The sequence below is a fragment of the Equus caballus genome, unplaced genomic scaffold (genome assembly GCF_041296265.1).
Source record: "Equus caballus isolate H_3958 breed thoroughbred unplaced genomic scaffold, TB-T2T haplotype2-0001077, whole genome shotgun sequence".
NCBI lineage: Eukaryota > Metazoa > Chordata > Mammalia > Perissodactyla > Equidae > Equus > Equus caballus.
Window position 1 is genome coordinate 359,283 of NW_027222073.1, and position 26,624 is coordinate 385,906.

The 26,624-nt window shown below is 43.3% G+C and overlaps 1 protein-coding gene across 4 annotated transcripts in view; it reads left to right on the forward strand.

Moving 5' to 3' along the window:
* Positions 1-3,165, forward strand: part of LOC138922532 (ATP-binding cassette sub-family D member 2-like) — a 59,749-nt gene extending 56,584 nt beyond the window's left edge. For all 4 annotated transcript variants that reach the window (XM_070259104.1, XM_070259102.1, XM_070259103.1 and 1 more), the window contains one exon: positions 1,416-3,165. The gene's annotated coding sequence lies outside the window, so the exon portion shown is untranslated. The remainder of the gene's footprint in view (positions 1-1,415) is intronic.
* The last annotated feature ends 23,459 nt before the right edge of the window (positions 3,166-26,624 follow it).

Here is a 26,624-nt window from a genome sequence, read left to right on the forward strand (position 1 = left end):
TTGTCCAGGAACACCCAGGAGAACACACCCGAAGCCTCACTGGAGGACTCAGCCTCCTCATCTGGTTGGTAAATAGCCACCCATCCATCCGTTCACCAGGATGACGAGTTTATACGCCCACACCAGAATCAGATTTTTCCTTTTCTTTTCTTTCTTTCTTTTTTTTGTGAGGACGACTAGCTCTGAGCTAACATCTGTTGCCAGTCTTCCTCTTTTTTGCTTGAGGAAGACTGTCGCTGAGCTAACATCTGTGGCAGTCTTCCTCCATTTTTTGTATGTGGGACACTGCCACAGTATGGCTTGGTGAGCAATGTGGAGGTCCATTCCTGGGATCTGAACCTGTGAACCCCAGGCTGCTGAAGGAGAGTGCACAAACTTAACCACTATGCCACTAGGCTGGCCCCCAGAGTTAGATTTTATTCCTCTTTTTTCCCTGAATTGACTGTCTTGGGAAGAGAAGAGTAGCCATGTAAGGGGACTTGTGTGGGGAAGGTTTCTTCCCTACAAGAAAGACTCTAATAAATGAAACTGTTTCTTATCCAAGTTATAGTATTTCTTGGCACTTTTTTCTTTCAAAATGTGTTTTTTGTCTAAAATTGAAGCGTAATAATAATAATAAAATTCTCTAGAGTGTCAGGCTCCAAGTTAAAGGTAGGCTGTGATTCTGTATATAGAAGAGCTTCATAAAGAGAATCAGAACTCTGATCCCAAATGCCTCGCAGTGTGGGTAAAAAGGTACCAAATTAAAAAGACTGTTGCCAAGTTTCCTTTCTTACTGCGTTTTGAGTTTCAGCACTATAACGGCATGGCGCTCAGACTCTGTCAGTATGCATTGGACTCTGGTGGCTAATGTGCAAAGTCCATAATTACCCAGCCCTTCTGGATGTCCCAGCAGGAACCAAGTGGTGAGGACCTGCAGGCATCTCTGAGCCTCCTGAGGTTGAGGGCCGGTGGGTGGAAACCCCATTCTGGGCCAAGGGAAGTGGCAAGATAGTCATTCTTGCTGTGAGCTGGTTTGAATACAGATGTGAAGTGAAGAGGTGATAGTGCTGTGACGCTGTCTGCTGTCCAGGCTTGTGGCCCCAGTCCAGCGTGTAGCCTGTCATTGTGAATACATCCGATGGGTGGCTGTGGCAGTGACTCCTCCTTCCACAGCGGTCTCCTGGCCTGTCGAGGGTGTGTCCACAGCTGAACAGAAATCCCACCAGTTTTCCACTTTGCCCTGGAACAAAGGTTGACCCAGAGCCTCTGAGCTAATTCTGGTCACTGCTTGTTCTGTCAGTAAAGTTTGACTGGAGCACACCCGTGCTCACCCGTTTATGGCCTGTCTGTGAGGGCTTTTGAGCTATGATGGCGAATTGAGTGGTTGTAGCAGGGGCCTGCAAAGCCTAAAATGTTTATCTGACCCTTTACAGAAATGTTGCCAACGCCATTCTACGTGAATGAAGGCGTGTGGAGTGCTTGCACCCAGAGAAGGTTGTGAGATCGTTGTCATCACCCAGACGTGGTAGCAGATACCTGCACTCACACTCAGATGAATCTGGGGCTGGCCTGGGACCTCGACGCAGACATCTGGTTGCAGCCGAAAGACATCGTCCCTCACCTTAAATTAAGGACGTTAACGTGAAATGGACTGGTCTTGTAGTTTTGTTTATACTTGATTTTTAAGTTTGTTTTGGTTTTAGATTTGTGTAAGAGCTAAAAGAATAAGGAAGTTTTACCAGGATGTCTGTTTGTAAATATTTAATTTATGTTTGAATAAAAGTAATTCCAGTGACACTAGAGCTCCTGGAGCAGTTTCAGAGGGGGATTTGTACATGACTCAGGTTGGAGAAACATGGCTGAAGCTTCTCCCTCTGCCCTTCACGCTGGCTTCCCTGCCTTCTCTTCTCTCTCTGCTCTAAGCTATATCCTTTAACCCGAGGCTGGCAGACATCTTCTGTGCAGGGTAGATGGTAAATACTTTTAATGATCTCTGCTGTTTAGCACAAAAGTGGCCATAGACAAGGTGTAAACAAATGAGCATGGCCGTGTTCCACTAAAACTTTATGGATGACACTGAAATTTAAATTGCATTTAATTTTCCTGTGCCATAATACATTCTTTTGATTGGTTTTCGACCGTGTGAAAATGCAAAAATCATCCTTAGCTCATGAGCTGGAAAATAAAATGACAAAGGACTGGACTAGGCACATAGGCCATAGTTTGCTGACCCCCGTCCTTTGATATCAATGAATGTGTCTTTCCAAACAGTAGATTTTATTGTGTTCTTGCTTAAAAATCTGCACTTGGACCCATGTTTCTTACTGGGTTAAGTCCGTTCACCAGGCATAGCACTTCCTCCTTTAGGATATTTTTCCAATCCCATTTTCTTCTCTAGCCCTTGATGAAATCTGTGCTCTGAACACATTGAACTCATTATTGTTCCTCTGTTTTCCTGCCTTCTTTTTTTTCATGTCATCTTGCCTTTTGCATGCAGTCTTAGCCCAGTACACCCTTCCCCTCATTCTCACCTGGCAGCGCCCTAAATGTTCCTCCTGACCCGTCTCTCTTGCACAGTGTCCCATCTGCACAAGCAGCGCAGGCTGCTCCCTCCTGCACTCCCACCTGGTACTCAATGTCCTATTAGAGAGAGCACATGTGAGGGTGAATTCTAATTGTTTATCTGAGGGGTTTCTTGCCCTGATCACAGGAGCCTTTTGAGACAGAGATTCTGGCAATTTATCAACATCTAGCAAGGTATCCTAACACCAAGTAGATGGTCAAGAAACATTGGCTTAGTGAACGGTCCAGCAGTTATTAGTAATAGAAATAACAGCTACTATTTATGACTCCTTTTTATCCTTCAGACACTGTACTGAGCACTTTGCATGTATGATCTAGTTAGTATGTCAGGTTCAATGAATTTTCCCTCCCTCTCATTGTTTTTCTTAGGTCACAACTCCTTAATGTCATAAGGTACTTAATGTATATTCCACAGTGGAATTTTAGGCATGGAAGATAGGCTGATGGGGGGATATTTAGGTCCCTTAAATCCCATTGGCTCTGCTGCATGATTAAGCCAATTCCACCTTCTTGCCCTATAGTAGCCCCATGTCCTAAAACAAAGAAAAGCCTACCAAGTTCTTATTAAAGAAAAGATAAAAATAAACTGTTGGCACTTCAGCAGACTTCTGCTTCAGCTTTGTCACTGGGTGAGATTAGGGGTACGCCTGCTTTAGTGGAGTCTCCAGGACATCAGTGATGCTCGGGTTCGAGTCAGAGAGGGCCCCAGGGCCCTGACTGTGCCTCTCCTCCTGGCTGAGGCAAGAAGAGGCCCTTTGTTGGGCAGTGGCTGCTTTCCAAATGGAGAGTCCTTAATGACTCTTCGACTGCTTTACACCCTGAGGATAATGAGTAATGTTGCTGCTCGGTGGTTCAGCACCAATGTTTCAAAGAAGATACACAGAACGTGCAACAAATCCAGAATCTGAACCCGTCCCAGGGACGAAAAGGCGTCTCCTTCAAGGTTCAATAGAAGAAGTCCATCCTTCTGGGAAATGTATTTAGAGGGGAAAATTTAAATAAATATATAAGAGACCCTTGTGAGTTTTTGTGCAATTACAATTCATTTTTGTCTTGTTCTTCCATGGTTGAGGATACACGGTAGGAAGGTCTTTACAAGGAAACATAAAGTGCAAGGCAGTGGAGATAACAGAATTTTTCTGAAAACTTGGGATAGTGCCACCTTTTCTAGTTACTTGTCCCAAAGCTCCTTTCCAGAAATGTTCACTGGTTCATTCCTAGCCTGTGGCATGAACTGTGGCAGACGCTGGGGCAGTGACAGAGCCGACTCAAGGGTAGAGTCTGACTTTGCCCCGTCTAGGCAGGAAGCCTCTTCCCTAAACTGAGTGAAGAGGGGAGAGTCAACTGTTTGGGGCTGCTACTGAGCAAGGATGAGAGAGACGAGTACAGAGAAATGCTCAGTGAGTTTGACAATGCTGGAGCAAGAGTGAGGTTGCTTGAGGAGTGAATGGAAAGAGAGGGAGTGGAAAAGATGGGTGTAGACAAACTGTTTGGATAAAATTTGCTATGAAAGTCAGAGTCACAGTGGCAGTAGCGTGCAGGGGAGGGTAAGATCCGAAAGAGCCTTTTGTGAGCATTTTTTTAGTGGAAAAGGCTTATCTACCTAATTTCAAAAGAATTCCTGATAGCAATTGCTGATCTTTTTTCTGTCCTTATAATGTCACCTTTTCCAAAATGTCGTGTAAATGGAATCACACAGTAAATCCCTTTCCGAGTCTGTCTTCTTTTCCTTGGCAAAATGCATTTCAGATTACTCCACATTGTTGTGTGTCTCAACGATTCATTCCTTTTTATTGCTGAGCAGTATCCCCCCTGTATGGACGTACCAGTTTCTTTATGCATTCACCAAAGGGCACTTGTATCATTTCCAGTTTTTGACGATTGTGAAGAGAGAGCTGCAATCAACATTCACACGCAGATTTCTGTGTGTACGTGTTCTCCTTTGTCTGGGGTAAAGAGCCAGGAGTGGGGTTGCTGAATTATATTATAATGGTATGTTTATTTTTACAATAACTCCCGAATTATTTTCTAAAGTGGCTTTACCATTTTGCTGAGTGTAATTTGTTCAAAAATTAGTGACTAAAGTTAAAATTTATGAAACACCAAAGGCAAGGACCTGGTAAACAGGGAGAGAGCAAAGATACAGAATCAAGTGGGGAAAGGTGAATCTTCAAATTCCCAGAAAGAAGCAAATGGGATGCAGTAAAGAGGAGCAGGTGATGGCCTCACACAGAAGAGCACCACCTTTCTGAGAGAGGAGACAGGATGGGTGGGGGTGGGTGCAGTTATTGGCTTGTTAGCAGAGAGTTGAGAAGAAGTTTCTATCTTTGAGGCAGAAGCTAGCAAAAGAAAAAAGGGGAGGTGGAAGTTTGAGAAGAGCAGAGATTTAAAGCAGTCTGCAGAGTGCGGGGAAACGAGCTGCCTGGAGAAATGTGGTAAGATGTCGGGCAGTGTTGGGCTGGTGATCGGTGATACCAGTCTGCTCTCTGGAAGCTAATGAGTTTATGATACCAGCCAGAGAGTAAACTGAAGTGCTGGACGGTTAATCCAGGCTGGACAGACAAGCAAGTGAAGGCAGGCCGGGATGATGGATGGAAAGAAAGTCAGAGTTGGTTCATTATTAAGTTCTTGCCCCAGCTTCAAACTCACCTGGAGCTGGGACTGGTAATCTGAAAATGACATTTCTGCATGGCCAGCCGGTTTCTTATTAGACTGTCCCAATAGAGAGAGAGAGAGAGAGGGAGAGAGAGAGACAGAGAACACTAGAGGATGATTGCAAGGCTGAAGGTGGGAGAAGGGCCTTGCTCATTCCCGTGTTCCCATTGTTGCTGTGACCATCCCCCTTGCAATGCTTCACCATGTTGTCAGTGACGCTTCCTTCTGGAAGCTGCAGTTGAGTCCAGTTTGCAGCTCTTCCAGCCTCTCAGAAGCAGCTTCATGGCACCCTCTCCAAGGCAGCCGCAGCAGCCAGCAGTGCCCCTCCTCTGAGATTTGGGCCCTGGGCCCATGGGCCCTCCTCCAAGCTTCCATGATTCAACACGCCCAACTTCTTCCCTTTGTTTTCCCCTTTCTAGTGGTACTAGCTGCTTCCTGCAGTTGCACCCTCCCTTAAGGTTAGAATTTTGCCTGTTCCTTTCTCAATACCAGTTAACACTTTTTAGTATTAAATTGTTTCTGTTCAAATAAGTTGTGTGATTTCTTTCTCTTGAATGGGCCCTGAGGGCTCCAGGAAACACTGAACTGGTGGTACCTAAGAAGTGAAAGAGCATAGTAATAAAAATATTTGAGGCAGTGAATTGGAAGCTTAGGAAGTTTGTGTGCTTGAATTAGTAACTTAGAGTGGAAGAGTGTGAGCGTGATGACCAGCTGGAGGCTGCTTTGGTCAGTGGATGGCTGAGCTGGAGTGGAGGGTCAGGTTACTGGAGATGAGGGAGTCCCAGGTCTGAGATGCATGGCATGGCCAGTGAAACCAGCCCAGATGACGACGGGGCTGGGACGGAGAGGAAAAATGTGTGCCAAGAATTAAATAAATAACCAGGCAAAGTCTAGAATGTCATCCGATGAAAGGGATATGCAAAGAATAGGCGGTCAGAGTTGAATGACCTGAACTTCAGAAGAATAGTTTTTTCTTTGTTCTTTAATGAGGTTATAAAATTTTCCTGACAGGTGTGCAAAAACTTGAATAAATAAAAAATAGATATCCAAATCCTGGATGGAAAGTCTTCATCCTCTCCAATCTTAATCCCAATAGGACTTTCTGGACCCGGATGACAAGTTCCTAATTGTCATCTGTGCGAATGTTATGCCAGAAACAGGAGAATTTTGAGGGGAAAATGAGGGGGAAGGAGCTTTGAATAGATACTGCTGTGTATTCTACAACAGCAAACCGGTGACGTAGGAATACACAGATCAATGGAACAGACTGGAGAGTCTAGAATTAGATCAAAGATAATGATACGGAAGTTTAGAATCGGATAAAAGTGGCATTTCACGTTTGTGGGGAGAATAATTTGCAGATAATTGCTTAATCATTTGGTAAAAAAATGTTAGACTTATGTAGTTGAATACATAAAGGAGGCAAACATTCTTATTAAGTTACAAAAGGAATGGGGCCGGCCCCGTGGCCGAGAGGTTAAGTTCGCACACTCTGCTTTGGTGGCCCAGGGTTTCACCACTTTGAATCCTGGGCACAGACATGGCACCGCTCATCAGACCATGCTGAGCCGGCATCCCACATGCCACAACTAGAAGGACCCACAACTAAAAATACACGACTGTGTACCTGGGGGCTTTGGGGAGAAAAAAGGAAAAATAAAATCTTTAAAAAGTACCAGACTATTATGCTGTTATTTAAAATGACGCTTCAAAGAAGTTTCCACGCATTGTTCCTATGGCTGTTCCAGGCACAGGCTGTTATCTCTGTGGCCTCCACATCTTGGATGTAACAGGCAAGTACATCCCCTCCTTCCCCAGCCTGTAACATTGTAACATTGAAAATGATAGCCTAGATTCTAGAAGGTACATGAAATGGAAATAACTGATGGGAAGGTTCAAGTCATTCTGAACATTTTCAAATGCAGCTTCTCCCCAGTTGAAGGGTGTCCTGAAGACCCCATGTCCGTAAGATGGGCCTGTGGTCATCTGTTTTGATTCGCCTATTTGATCTCCATTTAAAAACCATCTATTCCAAGTCATGTAGCTTGGAGTGGCATGGGGGTCAGGAATTCCCTCAACATCTATCTGGCTCCAAGAGTGGGCACATGACAGGGGCCTGACCTGGCCAGTCAGGGCTTTCAACCATCAGAGCTGGGGCAGATCATAAAGAGTTGATGTGTTTGTCGTGACTGACATCTTCAAGCTCCTGGATCCAGCTGCACCTGAAATCTACCCCACTACTGTCTAGATGTGCAAGCTACAAGCCCTTAGAAATTATTTTATTGAATTAAGCCAGTCTTAATTGAATTGGATTCTTTCCCTTGAAACTCCAGAGTTCTGACTCACATGGTAGAGAGGCACAGTCACAATGGCAAATATCAGTCTCCTTTGCCCTCTCGCTCTACGTCAAGCATCTACCTGAACTTTTTATACTCGAAATTTCTCCTGATAGATAACTATACTAACAGCTTTCAGCCTGCCTTAAAATTTCATACCTTTCGGAATACATTTTTATAAGTATTTTAATTAGAAGGTGGGAGAAAGCAAATTTATACAAATCCTTGAAAAGTCGTTTAGCAATATATACTAAGAACCTTAAAAAAATAACTCTTTATACTTTGTCTCAAGAATTTCCCTTTTTAGCATCCAACCTAAAGACATACTTAGTAATAGGGGTTTATGCTAAGGATACCTGGGAAATTAGGAAAGACAAGAACCTCAATTGCCAAGCTGCCAGTTCTCACAGAGACTAGAATGTTGTTTAAGCTCAGCTCATCCAGGATTCCATGCTCCTACAGACAGTAGGCTATGCTGCCCCGCTCTGAAACACATTGCTCCCCACCTCGTCATAACGGTGACTGACTGACTCTCTACATTTTATCGATCCTATTGTTACTAAATGCTCTCTCCTGAGCTGCTTGGTACCCTGTAGCTTTTGCTTATGGCATCAGCCACCTCAAAGTCTGGTGCTGCCCTCTTCCTGTGTGTCTATTATCCTCTACCTCACCACCAACTGCTGACTGTCTCTGGCTGATGTACGGTTCCTGCTGACAGTAGTTCCTATGGACCCATGGCTCCTGATGAACAAAAGTTCCTACTGAAACCTGTCTCCTTTTGACCTGTGGCCTCTGCTGACTCATGGCTCGTGCTGACTCATGGTTTCTAGAGATCCACGGTTCTTTCTGACCCTTTGCTCCTGCTCATCCATGGGTCCTGCTGACTTACATCTTCTGCTGACTCATGTCCTTTGCTGAAACATAGCTCCTGCTAAGCCATGCCTCTGGTCACCATGGCTTCTGGAGGGAAGAGGAAAAGGAGCCAGCCCTTCAGAAGATGCAGGGCTCCAGGAAGCTAGACCTCAGTTCGGGGTAGGCCTGGAATGTCAACAAAGATCTGCAGCACTGATTGTGGACGCTGTCTAGGAGGGCGGTATACCCCCCCACACACTTGCTGCGCCCTTCCCCCTAGTGAACCGGCTCCATTGCCCATTGTCAACCCCACGGTATCTGAGAGGGACCATGAAAATCTTCCCGTCCTCGGCTAGGGGAAATGCAGTCACTTTTTGCAGAAAATCCCTCACTCTACTTCTTCAAGCATGTTTTCTCTGTGGAGCTCCCAAAAAGCCAGTTTTTGCAGTGTGTGTGATGATTTTTGAGCACTCTAGAAAAGTTTATCTTCTGTTTTAAAAGACATAAGTTCCTGTAGGGGAAATAATACCTGAATATGAAATATTAAAAAAGAAAGATGGCAGGAAACACAGATTTATAGATTCTCAGGGATAGAAAATGCCCTTGAACTGTGAACTCCCGATCTTTTGTGTGAGTGTCTTGCACAGCATGTTGCCTGAGAACAATCCAGCCTCTCCTTGACTGCCTCCAGTGAGCACGAGCTTATTCATCCTGGAGTGAGACCATTCCGTTGTTGCCTAGTTGTCATTATGGCAGAGACTCCTCACACGGATCCCAGTATCTTTCTCCCTGTAATTAATTCAGCTGTAGGCACCGACAAGGGGGACAAAAGGTGAATTCTCATATCACAATTCTTCAAATATTTAAGTACAAACTATTAGATCACTCACTTATTCATTCTTTCGTTTCCAGGAACAAATAATCATCCAGCCCCAATTGTCATTAGTGCTAAGATTGGAAATGCCACCCTAGCCCAGTCTAACATAAAGTGAAATATTATTGTTCACAAAGAAGGGATTTACCGGACATGAAGGACTATTTTTCCTCAAAATAATCTTGAGGATTGAGGGGAGAAAACGGCAGGCCTGAAAGCATTTTTTTCTCTCCCTTCACCCAAGAGTATGAAAATGAAGTTCTCGCCAGCCTTCAGTTTCATAGTCTTCTAAAAGAGGTTTTCATGACATTGTTCTTCTCCTCCTTGTCCTTATTTGAAAGAATGGTGAGGTGCTCAGTGCCTTGCGGCTGTTCTTTGAACATAGACAGCTCCTTGCTCACTGCTTATAATGAGCCTCAAAGGTCCTCTCTGTGTCTCCGAGCTGCCTCCTGTCCTGGCTGATTCCTACCCTGGAGTCACACGTGTGGAAGCACAGCCCGGCAAGTCTGCGGTCTGTACCAGAGAGATGGGGGTTGCAGCTAAGCCTCTGCTTGCGATTCCCAGCCGCCTGGCAAATTCTACTCACAGAAGAAACCTTTGTTGTTCCTACTCCTCTTGCTGCTGAATGTGTTGAATGCTAATGATCTGAGTATGCTTTGCAGTGAATAAGGTGACAAGTTAATAGAGATGAGTTTATTTTTATTTTAAAGGCGAATAAAAACCTGGGAGTAATATTTGCCAGAAAAACAAGTCCTTAATATATAAAGAACTCTGACAAATCAATAAGAAACCCCAAAGCCTCATTACTTAATAAAAATCAAACTAGAACTGTAATAGTTTAGCCCACAAAATTATCTAATTTAAAAAAATTGTTGATTTGGGCTTAGATATATCTGACCTACTGATGGGACTCTAAATGAGCACAAATTTCTAAACAATCCAATCTGCAATAATGTATAAAGAACTTCTAAAGCATAATACCCTTTGGAACAATAATTCTCCTTTTATGAATTTAAATTGGGGAAATAATTGGAGATTCATAGTCTTTTGTACAAGAATGTTATCAAAGCATTTATGATAAGAAAAATAGAAAGTATCTAAATTGTTAAAAAATTCTTATATCCAATGATGAAAAAATATGTGATCATTAAAATGGTGATTTTCCTAAAATTTTATAACATAAGAAAATGCCCCCAATCTTATGTGATAAGTAACAATTATATGAAATGTTTCATTTAGTATGTCATCGTGTGGGAGAATGAGCATGGATCAAGATAGAGAAAAAGCGTCAGATTAGTAGCAAAGGTTATTTTTGGGGTGGTGGATCATGAGTGATTTTTTGTCAGTAACTTTATGATCACTCCAATTCCTGTACAAAAGGCATGTACAACTTGATAATTCACAAACTGTGAAAGATTTTAAAAATCTGGAGACAACAGGTCTGGAGGGAAGATCACTGAACTTAGGCTCAGACAGCCCCGAGTCTGACTCCAAGCTCAGCTGCTCTCTTAGGGTGGACCTTGACAATCCTGCCTTATCCTCTGGGGACCACAGGCTCGAAATGGGAAAATGGGAACTACCTCCTGCAGCCATCCTGATAGTTAAATGAAATGATAGACCATGAGAGTTGTGTCGAGGCTGCCCGATAATTGTGAAATAACTGAAGAACTGAACTTGGGACATGAGGAGCCAGAATGATGAAACTCCTCTGGGCATGAAAGTGTTCACCCAGCCATGATAGTGTAGGAAATCTTGAGTTGGAATACTGAGTTGGAAACCACTTTTTGCTCTGGGATCTCATGCGAGTTACCTCATCTCTCTGAGACTCAGTTCCTTTACCTGCAAAACGAGGAATAGTAAAAGTACCTACTTCACAGTATCATGGAGTCAATAGATAATGCAGGAGTTAGCAAATACAGCTCGTGTGCCAAATCTGTTTTTATAAATAAAGTTTTATTGGAACACAGGCACCTGCATCTTTTTACTTATTATCTGTGGCTGCTTTTGTGTCTCGAGGGCAGACTTGAGTCATTACAACTGAGACCATGTAGCCCACAAAACCTAAAATATTTACTCTCTGGCCCTTTATGGCAGAAGTTTGCTGAGCCCTGAGAATGTATAGAAACAACCTAGAAGAGTGTCTGTCACTCAAAATATGATCCTGCTATTATTATTAATATCATTATTGCCTGACTCCTCTGCTTAGAAGTAATTCTGAAAAATTACATAGTCCAGCCCTGTTTTCATCAGTATTAAACCTAATGAATCCCAGGAGGCAGAGTCATTCTTGCTGACTCACTCTTTAAAAACTGCCAGAGCAACAGTTCCTGAGGAATCCTTCTGCAATCCAGCCCAACACGGACCTATCGTCACCTTTAGGAAACCATTTTCTCTCCCAGCCTCGCTTTCACTGCTGTTTCTATGCATGTTCTGCTCCTGACCAAGAAAAAGAAGATCTTGGTGTGAACTTTCTGTGCAGCCACGTCTCTTACCATAAGAATAGTGTGTGGTCACATCACAGTTTCCCTTCCAAAGGCCATATGTCCCCAGTTCTCTGCTATTACTTGGGCAGGCTATGGTCATAGGCATCTTGGGACACCAGGAATTCAGCCAGTGTAGACAGGGAGAGGCAGGGGTCAAGGAAACTGACCTCACTCTAGAGCTGGCCCAGTCCCAAATGTACAGTGATTCAACGGGGGCGGCAGTTTCAGGCTCCGCTGAGGAAATAGCATGACCTGAGGAGCCCAATCCAATGGAGAGAGTGAGATCAGGGGAGCCCAGGCAGCAGGCAGTACCCAAAGTCAGCACAGGCAGATGGCAATGGCATTGGCTGTGGATCTGTCTATTCAGATCTCAAATGCCTGCTAGGGAAACTGAGGCAGAAGACGCTTTATGTGGATTGGGCTGATGTGGTGAAAGTAGCAGCAGTCTGTCTTATGAGCCTGTGAACGCCCAGACTCAGGGTGGGTTATCCAGACACCAAGTCTCAGCCCAGCTCATTGGCTCAGGATGGGTGCAGAGGTGAGCCTGCAGCTGGGAGGTGTCGGGCTGCCGGAGGAAGTAAGCTGTGGAGGCTCCATCCCACACACACTAGCCTTTTCCCTTGGTCTCTCTCACCTGCAAAACATCAGTCACCCATGGATCTTGGTTGAACTTTCTCCACATAATTATGGAGCTCATGATGGGATTTTGATCCTGGTGAAATCCACGCAGAATTCCACTCTCTCCCGAAATGCCTGGTAATTCATCAAGCGTTTGGGTCTAGAGTGGGGCCTGAAAGTTTGTATTTCTAACAAGTTCCCCCACTGATGTTAGTGCTGCTGGTCCAGGGATCTTGCTCGGGGAAACTCTGGTTATAGGAACAACTCGTGTGTAAAACAGAGGTATGGACCTTAAAGCGTGACCTCCATCTCCATTTCATCCAGATCAGAACCCTGAATAGGTGCTATCGATCCATTTTACAGATGAGTAGAGTGAAGTACAAAGAGATAAAGTAGGTGGGCTCAAGAAAAAATGCTTGGGAGCAGTCATCCGGCTGGGGAGGGACCGGGGAGGGGAGGGCATGAACCAGGAGCTGCAGATGTCAGGGCCAGCAGAGGCCCTGCAGACACCCTGAGTGAACGAAGTCATTCTGCAGCAGCTTGGAGCACGTCCATTCTGTCTCCAGTTGTCACCACGTGAGAACAGACGCCCAGTATTGCTAGATCTTCCAGTTTTTCAAGAGAAGTCAGAAATCCCAATTTTAAAGTGTAAATTAATTCCAAATTTTAAAAGTACTGTGCAAGCCAGGTGGTATACATCTGCTAGCTAACTTTGGCCCAGGGTCTGCACGTCTGCACCCTACGTGATAATGCTTTTCGATCCTTGCTGTGCAACTAGATTTCCTAGAGCCCTTTTTAAAACACGGATGCTGATGTAACAGGTCTGGGACAGCTCAAGATTTTTAATTTCTAATGAGTTCCTGGGTGATGCCCGAGCTCCTGCTCCACGGACTGCGCACTGAGTAGCAAAGCTCTGGAACAGAGCTGCTCAGTGTGTGGTCCGTGGACAGGCAGCAGCAGCATCACCTGGGGCTCGTTAACAACGCCTCCTCTCAGGCCCAGCCCTGGAAACACTGACTCCACATTCTGGGGCTGGGGCTTCAGAAGCTGTGTTGTAATGCATCCTGTGGAGGATTCTTATGCACAAGCGACTGGTAGAGGCGCTGCCTGGGTCAGCAGGGCTCCAACTTGGTGGGCACTGGAATCACCTGAGGAGCCGTCCAGACACTGAGGCCTGGAGTCGCTTTTCATTGGCCTAAATGGGGCTGAGCTCCGGAATTTTTCAGTCTTCTCGGTCGGTTCTAATATGCAGTGAAGGTTGAAGCCCGTTGCCCTAGAAGTTCACATCAGGTTCTTCTGTGTATTTTGTCCAAACTGGAGAAATAGGAATGTGCTTTTTGAAAACAAAGAGGTGCTTGCAGCTAATGCCTGGGATTGGGGGTTGCATATGCCTGAAGCCACCGTGCCTGCACAGCAGCCCACGTGCCCAGGAGGAAGTGCCGAGAGGCAATGGGGGCAGGAGCCCTAACTCTTTCCCGGGTCCCAGGAAGCCACGGCCATTGGTTTCCCCGGCACTTCACAATTCTTCCCACAGACAAGTCCCTGTCGGGAAATGAAGCCAACACCACACTTGGCCACTTGGAGGATGATAACCGGCCAATGCCTGCAGCGGCCCTTGGCCAAGGTAACCCATCCACAAAAACCCATCTGGCCAGACAAAGAGGCCTGGCTTGAGTGCTCTGCCTGGATGCACACTTATAAAGTAGGCCAGTCTGTTTTCTGGTTTTATAAGTTAATTGATGACCAGTTAAATGTCCAAAATAGCAATAGGAATCACAGCAGATGATGACCATCTGACTTCCCCTCCTGTGAGTGATGTTTGAACTCTCTGGTCTGGACTGTGGTCTCTAAAGACCAGTCGAGCAAGAAAGCGGGACTAGTCCAGGGCTTCAGAACACAGAGAAAAGAACTGATATCAGAGTCCCAGAGGATGGTGGACTTGTTTCCAGTGGCAGAGTGCAGAGCGAAGGAACAGCAATAGAATCGTCAGGTCCACCAAGCATACAAGGAGAAGGAAGGGGAACTAAAGTAGATAATCAGCAACATGGAGAAAGCCAAACAAAGCTGGTGTGTCCTGGAGGCAGAATTTGGAGAGCATCCCAGAGGACCATAGGTTGCAGATGTTTATGGGATGCTTGCGGCTGAGGAGGTGGACTGGAAAGGAGATACCAAGGGCAATAAGCCTGTCTGGACAACATCTCCCATTACTTCCTTCCACACTGGCCAGTTGGTCAACAAATATTCATTGAGCCCTGGCTATGGGCCAGCGATGGGTCGAGTTGGACTGAGCTGCTCCAGTTTCATCGATGATTAGTTTTAACGTGAGCAAGCGTGTTCTGAAGGTTCATTCAGACATTTTGCAAGTATTTGTTGAGTACTTTTATATTCCGAGGACTGTGTGTAACACTAGGGATACCACAGCAGAGGAAGCATCCTGGACAGCTGCTTCCCTCTTGGAGATTACAGGCTAGCGGTGGGGGCAGATCATAAACAGGCAAGAGGACGACACCGATAAAGATACTTCACTGCTGTGGAGACAAGCGATAGGTACTAACAAGAAAACTTTTCTTAAAGAAAAATTTTCCTTTAGGTGTGTGGAGACATTTCCCAGAAGAATGACATCTGAGTTGCTATCTGAAGAGCGAAGAGGAGTTAGGTTAGCCAAAGCCCTTCTGAGCCCCTGGCAGAGGGCACAGAGTGTGCAAAGGCCTGGAGGCAGGAAGGGTCCTGACGTTTTCAAGAAATGGAAAGGAGGCTGGTACGGCTGGAACCTAGTGAACAAGGAGAAGGAACCAGCTCTTGCCAAGCCTAGTGTGTGATGCAAGGGACTTCGGCTTTGATCCGAGAGGAAGGAGATGTCATTTAAAGCTTTAAGGAATCAGGACAGCCTGATGAGTGAGGCTGGACACATTCTTCAGATTGTCAGTCTGCGATGATGCCCCAGTCACCGCTGATAAATGGAGTTTTGCCTGAACTCTAATTCCCACCAGATCAGGAGTTCTCAAGATGTCCAGGTGATGGAAGCTGTCATTTCCCAGCAGCGGCCCTAGCTGGCAACTAAATTCAGATTTCTTAGATATGATCCCAAATGTTTGTAGGACCCGTGTACCTTCTGATCTTCCTGCCCAAGAGATACAGCTCAGGTGACACTGCTGGGCTCACCTGAGCTCTTGGTTTGACTGCGGCATAGTCAGCTACTGTGTGCAGACGGCATCAGAGGCTCCAGAGCAAATGCACGGTGGTGTGCTCTCTGTATTTGTACGTTACAGTGGTTGAAGTGACCCGGGATCTCCTTAGTGTGCTCTCTTTAGTGGTCATATAGGATCCATCTTCTCACTACGATCTCACTATATACTGTCATGCGTCGCTTAATGACAGGCACACATTCTGAGAAATGTGCCTTTAGGTTATTTCGTCGTTATGTGAACATCATAGAGTGCACTTACACAAACCTAGATGGTATAGCCTACTACACACCTAGGCTATATGGTACTAATCTTAGGGGAACACCACAGTATATGTGGTCCATTGCTTTTCTGTGTTTTGGGGGAAGGCTCTCATATTGACCTCAAGTGTGTGTTTTGGAGGCTAGAGGACAACACACACAGAGACGTGGGACGTACACGTCCATAAACAGCATATCTCTAGAGACCAGTTCCCAGCATAGGGACTGTAGCTAAGCATCTCCGATAACGAGTAGGCTTCTTGAGATCCCAAACACGTAAATGGATTTTCTTTGACCCTGGGGTTCTTGTCCATGGGCTTGAGGGTGTCTAGGAAGTCCATAAAATGATATGCCAATTTCTGAGTGTAGATGATTGTTTCTGGGGAGAGGGTTGTCAGAGCTCCATCTAAATCAGCGGGAAACAAGGTTTCTATTCCTAAAGACGGCTCTAAGATTCAAAGACTCCAAAGAAGTCCACTGCCGTGTGACCTGCTGACCACCTCTTTAGAAGTTATCTGAACATATTGCCACATATGCACCATTTAAACTCCTCTCACCATTTCTCAACTTTCTCTTCCAATTCCTTCCTCATCTGAGTCCACTGCACTATTTTCTCCATAGAGTTGGATGACTAGAAATTCAGTATTCTGCCTTTAAGATCACCTGCCAATCTTATGACTGACACAGGATGAGGTTCAAATTTCAGACATACTAAAAGGGATGTGGCCCAAAAAAGAGGAAAAATGCCTGTAGATTTGCATAGGGAACCATTCAGATGAGACATTTGCATTTCAGCAGGACTTACACAGTCCTCATCACTTTTCTGGAATGCCCAATAGGGGGGCAATCACATGCCCTTTATACAATATTGCTACAAACAAATATATGCTACACATTTGTTTGGAGAGTCTAACCAATTAAAGAAGGAATGAAAAAGAAGGCACTGAAATAAATAATAGGAAAAGAAGAAATAAAAACGTAGCATAGATAATATACATAGAAATTCAAAGAAGTAACAAAATTATCAATATGAGTTAAATACGTTGTAAAGTAAATAAATATATACAAACGTTAATATCACCCATGTTCACCAGCTAACCTAATTAGGTACTATTCTCAACAATAACAACAAAACTTATGAACCACATAAAAGCTTTGTGTCTATAAAGAGATGTGTCATGTTGTAAAGATGTCCATTCTCCCCAAGGCTTAGTTCACAGATTTACTAAACCATAAATGCCTGAGTTTTAGTTATTTTTGTATCCTCAGGACCTAGCCCCTAGCAAAAACCCAATAAATATTTGGATGAATGAGCTCCAAACCAACCAAAATTATGAACGAATTTTTCTAAGAACTAGAAAAGAAGTGATACCTAAATTCATTTTGATGTGAAAATAGGCGAGAATAACTGAAAAAGAAAAGCTGAAGGACAGCAGCTCTCCCAGATTTAAACCACTTTACAGATCTGCAGATACTCACACAGGGTGGTCTTGAAACTCACACACACACACACACACACACACACAATGTCATGTCATTGGAAGAGGAAGCCAGCAAAAAGGTAGATATAGGAACTATAAGTTTAAAAACAGAAGCATTTTAAAACAATGGAAGAATGAAGAACCACTGTTACCTTTTCAACAAATAACATCCAACCATAACCTGAATCTCCTCGACTGGTCTCTTTCTTTCTTCTTTGTCCTCAACACTACATATGGTGTTAAATACTTTTTCCAATGAGTCTCCAATGCCATTGTCTTCGCTCTGGCTGTCGTCCTCTCTCTTACCCTGTTGCACTAGCTTCCTCACTGGTCTCCTTTCACCTTCTCCTCTTTCCCTTCCTCCACAATGCTCACTCCACCTTCCCCCAGACTTGTCTTCCTAAAGCACCAGTTTTCTCAGGTTTCTGCCTAGAAGGGCTCCCCAAATTCTACTGCAGTGGTCCTCCAGCTGTGATCCCCCCAAACTTGCACAGAAGCTTTCGAATGATGGTCTTGCCCATATGAGAACAAAGCCAGTCAATGCTGCCTGTCTCCAACAGTTGGTCTTCACAGTCAGTGGTGGTCATATATTTGTGTCCTGCCATCTTGTGGTGGTTTGGGGAGTATTATGAATCCTAGCATGTCCAAAAATGCAAAAGCAGTCAGAGTTTTGAAAAGATTGTAAGAGAAGATGAACAAGTATAATGAAAATTAAAGAACTTACAAGTAACGGTGTGGGAAATGATGCCTCAAGAGATTTTCAACGTCCTACAACAAAACTGTCTATTTTGGGGAAAGATGGCCATGAGTTTACGCTAAGCAAAACAAGTTGAGTGTGCTGCTTTTAAAGTTTTTTAAAGCTTTGAAGAACCAACCTACTCCTTCTATTGGATGGAAATGCATCCAGGGGCTTCTGAGTTAAACACCACAGTCACTCTGGACTTGAGAACATGTGGATCTATACACAGCCATTCACTACCTAACTTAAAAATAAAAGCTGGGTAGAGTTTTTCTGCTGCTAAGAATCAGATATTGTGTTTTTCCAATCCATAGACAAAAAATGTTAAGTTAAAGGATAAAACTGCCAGTGTGTTAGGTGTCCCCTAAGAATTTTTCTTCCCTCTTGGAATTCTCTATCGCCCCGCATCTCTACCTGCCTGTTAGCAAGATTGCCCAAGTGTCACATGTCAGAGAAGCCTTCCCTGAGCCCCAAGCACATCTCAGAGACCCCGTGCCTGTGCCCGGCTCCCTCTATGCTAGCCCTCACCAGATCTAGCAGAGCAGAACACTTTGATGAATTTCCTCAAGGAACAGCTGGGCAGGGGTTCAAGCGGCCACTCCAGCCCGTGCATCTGCGAGTATCCAATGACCACGTGAAATCCAAGCTGGCTGATTTACAAATGTTCACACTGACAGTAGACAGGTACCTGGTAGGTGCTTAGAAGAATTTCTGTGCAGTTCTGAACATTTATTTGCCTGACAGGTGACCCAGGAGGTGTGGTGACATTCAGTGCACTAGTGGGCACTGGGGCACACAATGCACTAGGGCAAGTGTCGGCCACTCTTTCTGTAAAGGGCCTGACAGTACATAGCATAGGTTCTGCGGGCCATACGGTCCCCGTGACAACTACTCAATTGTGCGGCTTAGTGCTGGACGGGGCACCAATAAACCTTTTTCATAGAAAAGGCAACAGGCCAAAGGTGGCCGACATATAAACCAGAGAATACCGGGAAAGGAGGCCCATTTCAGGATGAAGTTCAGGAGTTCAATGATAGCAGGACATTTAAGGGAGACGTCCAAGGCAGAGATCAATGTAAGGATGAAGAAGTGCCAGGACTGGAGGCAGAAAACTGGGAGCCATCAGCCACGAGGTGGTGTTATGGGGCTGACATCACCTAGGGGTGTGGTCTGAAAAGAGAGGAGACCAAGGACACTTCCCTGTCCCAATACAAGGGTGGATACGCAATATCACTTCCCATCACGAGGGCCCTGGAAAGGCAGGGACGTTATAGTCTAAACTCCCTCAAATCAAACTTTGTACAAAGATGCTCCTTTTTAACTTGGGGCTTTCATTCCCTTTTCCAAGATAAGTAACTTGAAAGTTTCAGATTCACAAGTGAAAAAGAAAACTTCCCACTGGCTAGAAAATAAGGCAATTCTAAAGCAAAGTGTCTATCGACTTTTTCATGTTTTCTTTTTACTGTGAAGTCTTTTACACTCAAAAACTTCTAACCTATATGCAAAGTACGATGAATCACGATAAAACACACGTCCCATCCCCATCTCAAGAAGCAGCTCATTACCTAAACACGACCGTCCAGCCTTTCACCTCGGGAGAATTAGTCTCCAGAGCAGAGGTCAAAGCAGGCAGCCCAAGGCCAGAGAAAGCTTGCAGATATGTTTTCTTTGGCCTCCACAGGGGATTTTTCTTTTTAGTTGACAACATTTAAATGTCAAGAAACTTTACGTGGAAATCAGCATTCTGGGGGATCGGTGAACATGGGAAGATGTGGCTACACTGTGTGAACATTCCCCACGGCAACAAGTGGCTAGAGCCGAGAGCAGCCAGCTCCTGCAGATGGACACGGACCCACTAGCTCATCACAGTCCTCACACTCACTACTGTCTTGTAACCAACCGCCCACTTGGCTTCTTAATTTTACCTGCCCTGGCACTTGAGTCTGTGACCCCTGCTTACAGAATGTAATTGTGGCTTCCAACTTCCTGGAGTATGGGAAACAGCACTAAAAGTCTAAAAAGTTCACAGGCTCTGTCTATTGGAACATTACTGAAAGTAAGACGGGTCCATCTCCCTTATCCAGCATTTTGAAATCTAAAGGACAAGTTCTTTTTATACGTCACTAGGCAGCGAAACTGGACCTGAAGTGACATGAAGCTATTTATCATCTCTATGTATTCCATTCGGTGTGAGATACATTCATATATTTTGCTACAGAAATGCTAACATGTTTGGCTAAGGGCTGCTGCCCCAGACCCAGCTGGAGACATTATATAAAAATGACATGTACACATTATTACTTTTCCATAATCTGAAAAATTCTGAATTCTGAAACTCATCTGACCCCAACGACGTTAGATAAGGGACTGTGGGCCTGTTGTCCTTTTACTATCTGTGCTGGAGAAAATGCACACACACGAACACGCAAGGCAGACAGAGTGCAATAATAGTTTTAAATGAATTTTCAGTGGATTAATTACTGTGGCATCTACCAATATGTGAGAAACATAAATAGAATGATGTATTCAAATCATCTGTAGTCTGACAGGAATGTGAGGTGCACATACTGATCCTAGGACCCTGTGCCCGAACGTCCAGTCCCTGAAGGGTCTGCCATGCCCACAGTGGGAACGGCAGCCACAAAGGGAATTCCAGGTTAGAGACACATGCTGCCTTCACATATAAGAATGATGCTGTATGACCACATCCTTTTAGGATTCATTTATTTCTCAGTAAAAGTGGGTTTTCCCTTGCCTATACATCCCCTGTTTGATATTCTAGGACTTCACAATATGTCAAGTACATAAAAGGCCCGGGAAGATCGGATCAGAAGGAGCTGCAAAGATCCCAGATTTCTTTCCACTCCAGAACATGCTGCTAACCCATATTAAGCATCAGCTGAATGAAATCCAGCTGCAAGTACTCAAACGGGCCAGGGGGAGGAGATGTGAGGCCTCTAGGGATAGAGTTTTGCTTAATGCACTATGGTGGGGAAAGGAATGCAAAAACCCAAAAGTGGGGTTTGCCAGGAAGCCAGAACCAAGCAGCTGTTTGGGGTTTCCCATAGCCCTGACTGTTTGTTTATGTACAGCCACTATTTACACACTTTAATTCCTCTGATTCAGGACCAGACAGTTGCCGTGTTACAAGAACACGTCAGGATAATGAAAGTCTGGCAATGAGGGGCTATTCTTTGCAGAGACAGAGTAGACTTCATCCACACATGCCAGTCTCTACAGATTCTGATGTTGCTGCCTTTGCACGAAAGTCAGCTAGGGCATTTTCCTGATGCTCAGATTCAGTCCTCGCAGGGGGGCCTCAATTTTGATGACAGAGACCCAGTTAAGTCTGATGAGTTTCCTTTCTATGAACCATTGTCAGAGTAACTCTAACTGAGAAAGAACTTAAAAAGGGTTCATTATACAGCAGTTAAGAAAGGAATTTGGTCATTTCTGTGACATACAACATTTTAAGATAATAATTAGAGTTATGACTGATAACATTCTATCAGGACATATCAGATTTGTAGGAATTTCACATAATTTCTAGAATATTTATATACCTATGGAAATACAACATAAAGAAGCCTAAATGTTATTTCTTATTTGAAAATGCCTCCCATGTAATTTAACTTATTGAATAAGCCTAATTAGTATCATATCCCTCTTTTTATAAGGAGAGAGAACGAGTCCTTAAGATGTTGCAGGGATCCTCTGAAAAATCCCAAAGTTAACTAGAGGTCGAAAAAGACTTCATTTAGAATTTGATTTTCAGAAGTTCATCAAAAAATCTCAAATCAGTTTTAAAACCCTTGGTCAAATAGGATCATAGGTCACTGTGAGCTAATACTCAGTTATGCCTTCGACCATGTGACAAAGACTTTCAGACAAATAGAGAAAGTTAAATGGCCGTAAGAAAACCCTTAGCTCTCGCAATCAAAGACCTGATAAAAGCAACACGGGAAATGATTTTGAAAACATAAAATCCCTTTTTTGCCTTTTAGGCAGACTATCAAATGTAAAGAGAAGCCTTTCATAATCTCTTCATCAAGAGCAGACTAGAAGCCCAAGAAAACCTCATCCTTATAACAGTGAGAAAGCCAAGTTTCTAATTTTGCACCAGCTTACTTTTGGTCTTAGAAACGCTGACTTAATTAAATTCCTTCAATCTTTGCCAGCTTGACTAGGCGGAAAACTTCTTTTCTCGGGGTTCCTTTTCCACAAACCTTCAGTGACTTTCTTACTCATATTCAGAGTTTGTTCTTTCCTCTTTCCCATAACCACTTTGACTTTAGGACCAATTTACTTTCTTAAAGCATCTCCAATCCTTATACCTTCTTTTACTGAAAACATACATTTCCTTTAGCATACATTTTTCAGTGTGGCACAAGACATGTTTACTAATAGACCCAAACATCTTTTAGGTTTTTTGTTTTTAATCAGAAGCTGAAAGTAGATAAACCTATGTTTAGTAATTAATGTTTTAATATTTTATCTTATCTAGAAATGGTCAAGATACTCAATAAATTTCTAGCATTTAGCTTAATTTAGTAAAACTCTGAGGTTTCAAGTTACCAAGAGGTTTTGAAGTTATTTTTAAGTACTTACACCATAACACATGACTATTATTAAAAAGTTCAGCTAAAAACTTTTATCTTACTTACATCATTTACTTTACTTGTTCCTAATAATGTTGTTTACATTACCTACAAAAACTTCACGAGACATTAGACAAAGGCAGCCATCACTTTTCTGCTGACAAATTTTGTAGCAGAGATAATGTAAACTTGTTTGATTTTTAGTAAAGCTAGGTACAACAAGTTTACTATTTTATGCTGGGAACTCTCAGGACATGCCTATTTTAATTAACCCAACAAACTTAGACAAGCTTTTATTTACCAAAGATTATTTTATATCACATTAACTTGACAAACATTTAGATTAGTTTCTATTGTCGATGAAAAATAATCCATAACCAATCTATAAATGAAAATTTGGGTGAGTTATTCTGAGCTTAAATCTGAGGATTATAACCTGGGGCCTTTCTTCCCAAAGGAAGAAAGGGCACCAAAGAAGTGGGGTGCACAGACTGGTTATATACCCCCAGACAGGATGTTTCACATAGGATTGAAATGTCCCTTTCACAATAGTCGCGAGACTGCTCTGTCGGCACAGCGATTGATGGAAACAGCAGGTAGGTCTTCTGTCTCAGTGAACACAGCAGGGTGGCAGTCTGTTGTCTCCAGCTGAGTGGTCACAGGTGAGCTGGGTGGTCAAAGGTGAGTGCAGCAATCAGTGCCTAGCCTAAGGAAAAATGCTTATCCCTAAGGAAATGCTAATGTGGGGGTGAAGATGCAACTTTTTCTCAAGGGCCTTTGTTCTGGTCACAGGAAATGTCTGAGCAGATATACAATGTGTGCTCAACAGCCACAGTCAGGCCTTTTTGGAAAAAGCAAAGTCAGGCCAAATTAGGTTTATACCAAATGTCTTCCTCATATACTCCAATATACCCTATTGCTTGCCATTTTTATTTGTCATTTCCCCCTTTTCATCTCTAATCTTTCGATAGAAAGCATTTATGATCAAAATATTATTCCTCGGCGCCAGGGTGGTTGCTGCCTGCCCTGGGTCCATCATGTCCCTCGGTGCTAGGCTTTGAGCTCATTTATTTGCCTAGCCGACCACGTTGGGGGGAAATAGTGGACAAGCATAGAGTTATATATATATTAACAGAGGAAGTATTTCATGTCATGTAATTTCCAATTAATTTTAGATTGTTGCACAAACACTGTATATGTGCTTTTCTATGACAGTTCACATTTACATTGTATATGATTATAGAACAAGTACAGTAACAATAATAACTCAACGTATTTGAAAGGATTAGTCTGAAATGAATTCTTAGTCATAGTCCCTATCAGAAAAGGACATTTGTCCAGGGTTATAAGACAGATCGACCATCTCAAGCCGTTGAGCAATCATTACTTGAGTTTGTATGCTACTCTTACAACCCTGAGTAAAGAAAACAACAATTAGTTTGAATATTATGACCAGTACAAGGATTCCAATAAATAATAGAAATAGGAATTCCAATCCGGATCAAAAAAGGGAACTGATACTGAAAAGGGAGCCAACGAAACAAATCAAGCTAGGTGCAGGATCGCATAAGGTATCCACCTGCTTCTTCATGTACTTTAGCAGAGATGACACATTGGAAGATTCATGACGTATAAAAGCACAGCATTCAGTCTGAGTGATTGTCTATGTACCACCTTGGGATGCAGTAAGAATATCTAAAGGCATTCTGTTTGGAAGGACAGCCCTTCTCATTAAAGACATTTCAGTATTTGAATAAGGTTATTCCTGCTTGACTATCATTAAGGGCTTCTTGAGTAAATTTAGTCAGAGCTTCCAAATGTAATAATGACATCTTTTAATTGCAAAGAAGAAGCAAATATAGCTGCAAATATAGCCATACCAGTGTAACACTGAACAAGCCCATCTGGCCTTAAGAAAGGGAGATTGACATCAGGTTTTAACTCAGCCTGACTCCTTCCCTGCTTTTAAAGGAAGCTCAGGGTGCAGTGTCTTAGCCATCCAGGCAGTAGCCAAGGCCAAAGATTTGTTCCACATAACCATTGAGTTCCATTAGGAGTCACTCGATAAATTCCTGGCCTTCAAGATCAGTCTGTTCCAAATTAATCACTTTAAGTATGATAGCATTCCAAACAAATTATAAAATAGGTATACAGTTTAAGCATAACAAATGTTTAAATAAGGAGATATAAGGTTGGCAATACAGGCCTGGTCCGGAGTCTTGGGACAGCTGTCTAAAACAGATGTCGTCTTCTTCTCCTCCTTGTATGGTCCTTTCCAATAGGGCTGCAAAGAGACTTATTTGATGTCTCTTTCAATACATAAATTCTTCCGGTTACAGTCCATGATCCTTAAGTTCTGGGACTTCTCTGTGAAAGAATCAGCTACAAATCTTTCATTTCTTTTAAGCACCACAATAAGACCATGAAAACAATGTAATACATCCCTTAAGCAAAGCTGGTTCATATATTTCTTCATCCAATTGCATAGGCTGTTTTACTATTATTTCAAAATGAGACAGCCGATGTTTACAAAAAGTATAGATCTAAGATTAAAGAGCGCTAGCACAAGAGCTTTTGGCCGTGAGAGAGTAAATGTTTCTGAAAGCTTGCCAATTAAGTTTTGGTTGTGCCGTTAGTTCCTTTTACCAATCCTGAGGATTGAGGATGGTAAGCACAGGGGAAATGCTGCAATATTGGCCAAACATTACAAACAGATTTGAGTTCCCTAGTCACTATGTAACTCAGTAGGAATTCCCCAAACAGGAATTATTCTCTCTAATAGTAATTTACCTACTGTTAAAGCCATTGCTCTTCTGCAGGGAAAGGCCTCAATCCAATGTGAAAACATGCAAATCATTACCAAGATGTATTTATATCCTCGAGATGGTGGCATTTGGACAAAGTCCAATTGCCATACCTCAAAGGGTCCCTTGGGAAGGGGAAAGTGGCCTTGTGACCCATGGAGTGGGTTTCTTATTGGGCCCGAACCACATCTGCGAGGGGGTGTCAATAATTCCCCCTTTTGACTGCCATATCTGTTTCTCTTGTTCCGTGGCAATTTCTTGAGCCTGTAGAAGGAAATCTTTTACTGGGTTAGCAGAGTTAACAGAAAGTAGCAGGCATTCTTGAGGTTAGACAGTGTAACATCCTCACTTATCATTGAAGTAAGACTCATTTGTAAACCAAATTAAACAATAGAATGCAGTCGTGGTCTTCTCTCCCTTGTGATGTTGGAAGCAAGGTAACAAGGTTATTGGTTGGAGCAAATTATAAATTAGTTCCTGCCTCCAGGGGGCAGGCAGTCAAGAAGCCTTCTAGCTGTCAGAGTCAAAGCATCTTTTTGTAGCTTGAAAGGTCTCTGATGACGTCATCGGGCATTCAGGTATCTTTGTGAGTGGCTTCCAGCTTACACAGCAACAGACAGGAATCTCTCTTAAGTTTCTATCACGTCGTTCAGCTTCAGTTTGCAAGGTTTCAGGAAAAAGAGCATGTTCAATTCTCAATGATTCCAGAAGAAAATGAGGGAAAAATTGAAAACATTAGTTTGGAGGTTTGTAACCAGATATTTCAGTAGAAGAATTCAGGATCCAGTCCAGCTCACAGGTAGAAAAAGCCTCAAAGACAATTAACAGAACTAGGATCTAATATCCACAAATGTGCATTATAGTTTTTTCACTGAAACATAATTCTTCTCTCTAAAATCACCCTCATTTTTACCAAAGATAGTCAAATGAAGACTAATTGGTTTGCAATATAAGTTTAGTTTCATGAAACTTGGCCCAATTATTTACATAAGTGCAGCAAGAATAGCAATTGATCAGATAGGCTCTTAAATTTGCTTTGCTGGAATTTTTATGAGGAATCTCAGATTGAACTGTAAAGACCTCTTGAGGCCGGGAAAGCCAAGCCAAGGATTTGTGCCATCAGGCCTTGCCTGCAATACCTTAGGTTTGGGTGAATTCCTCTCTTCTTGAGGTC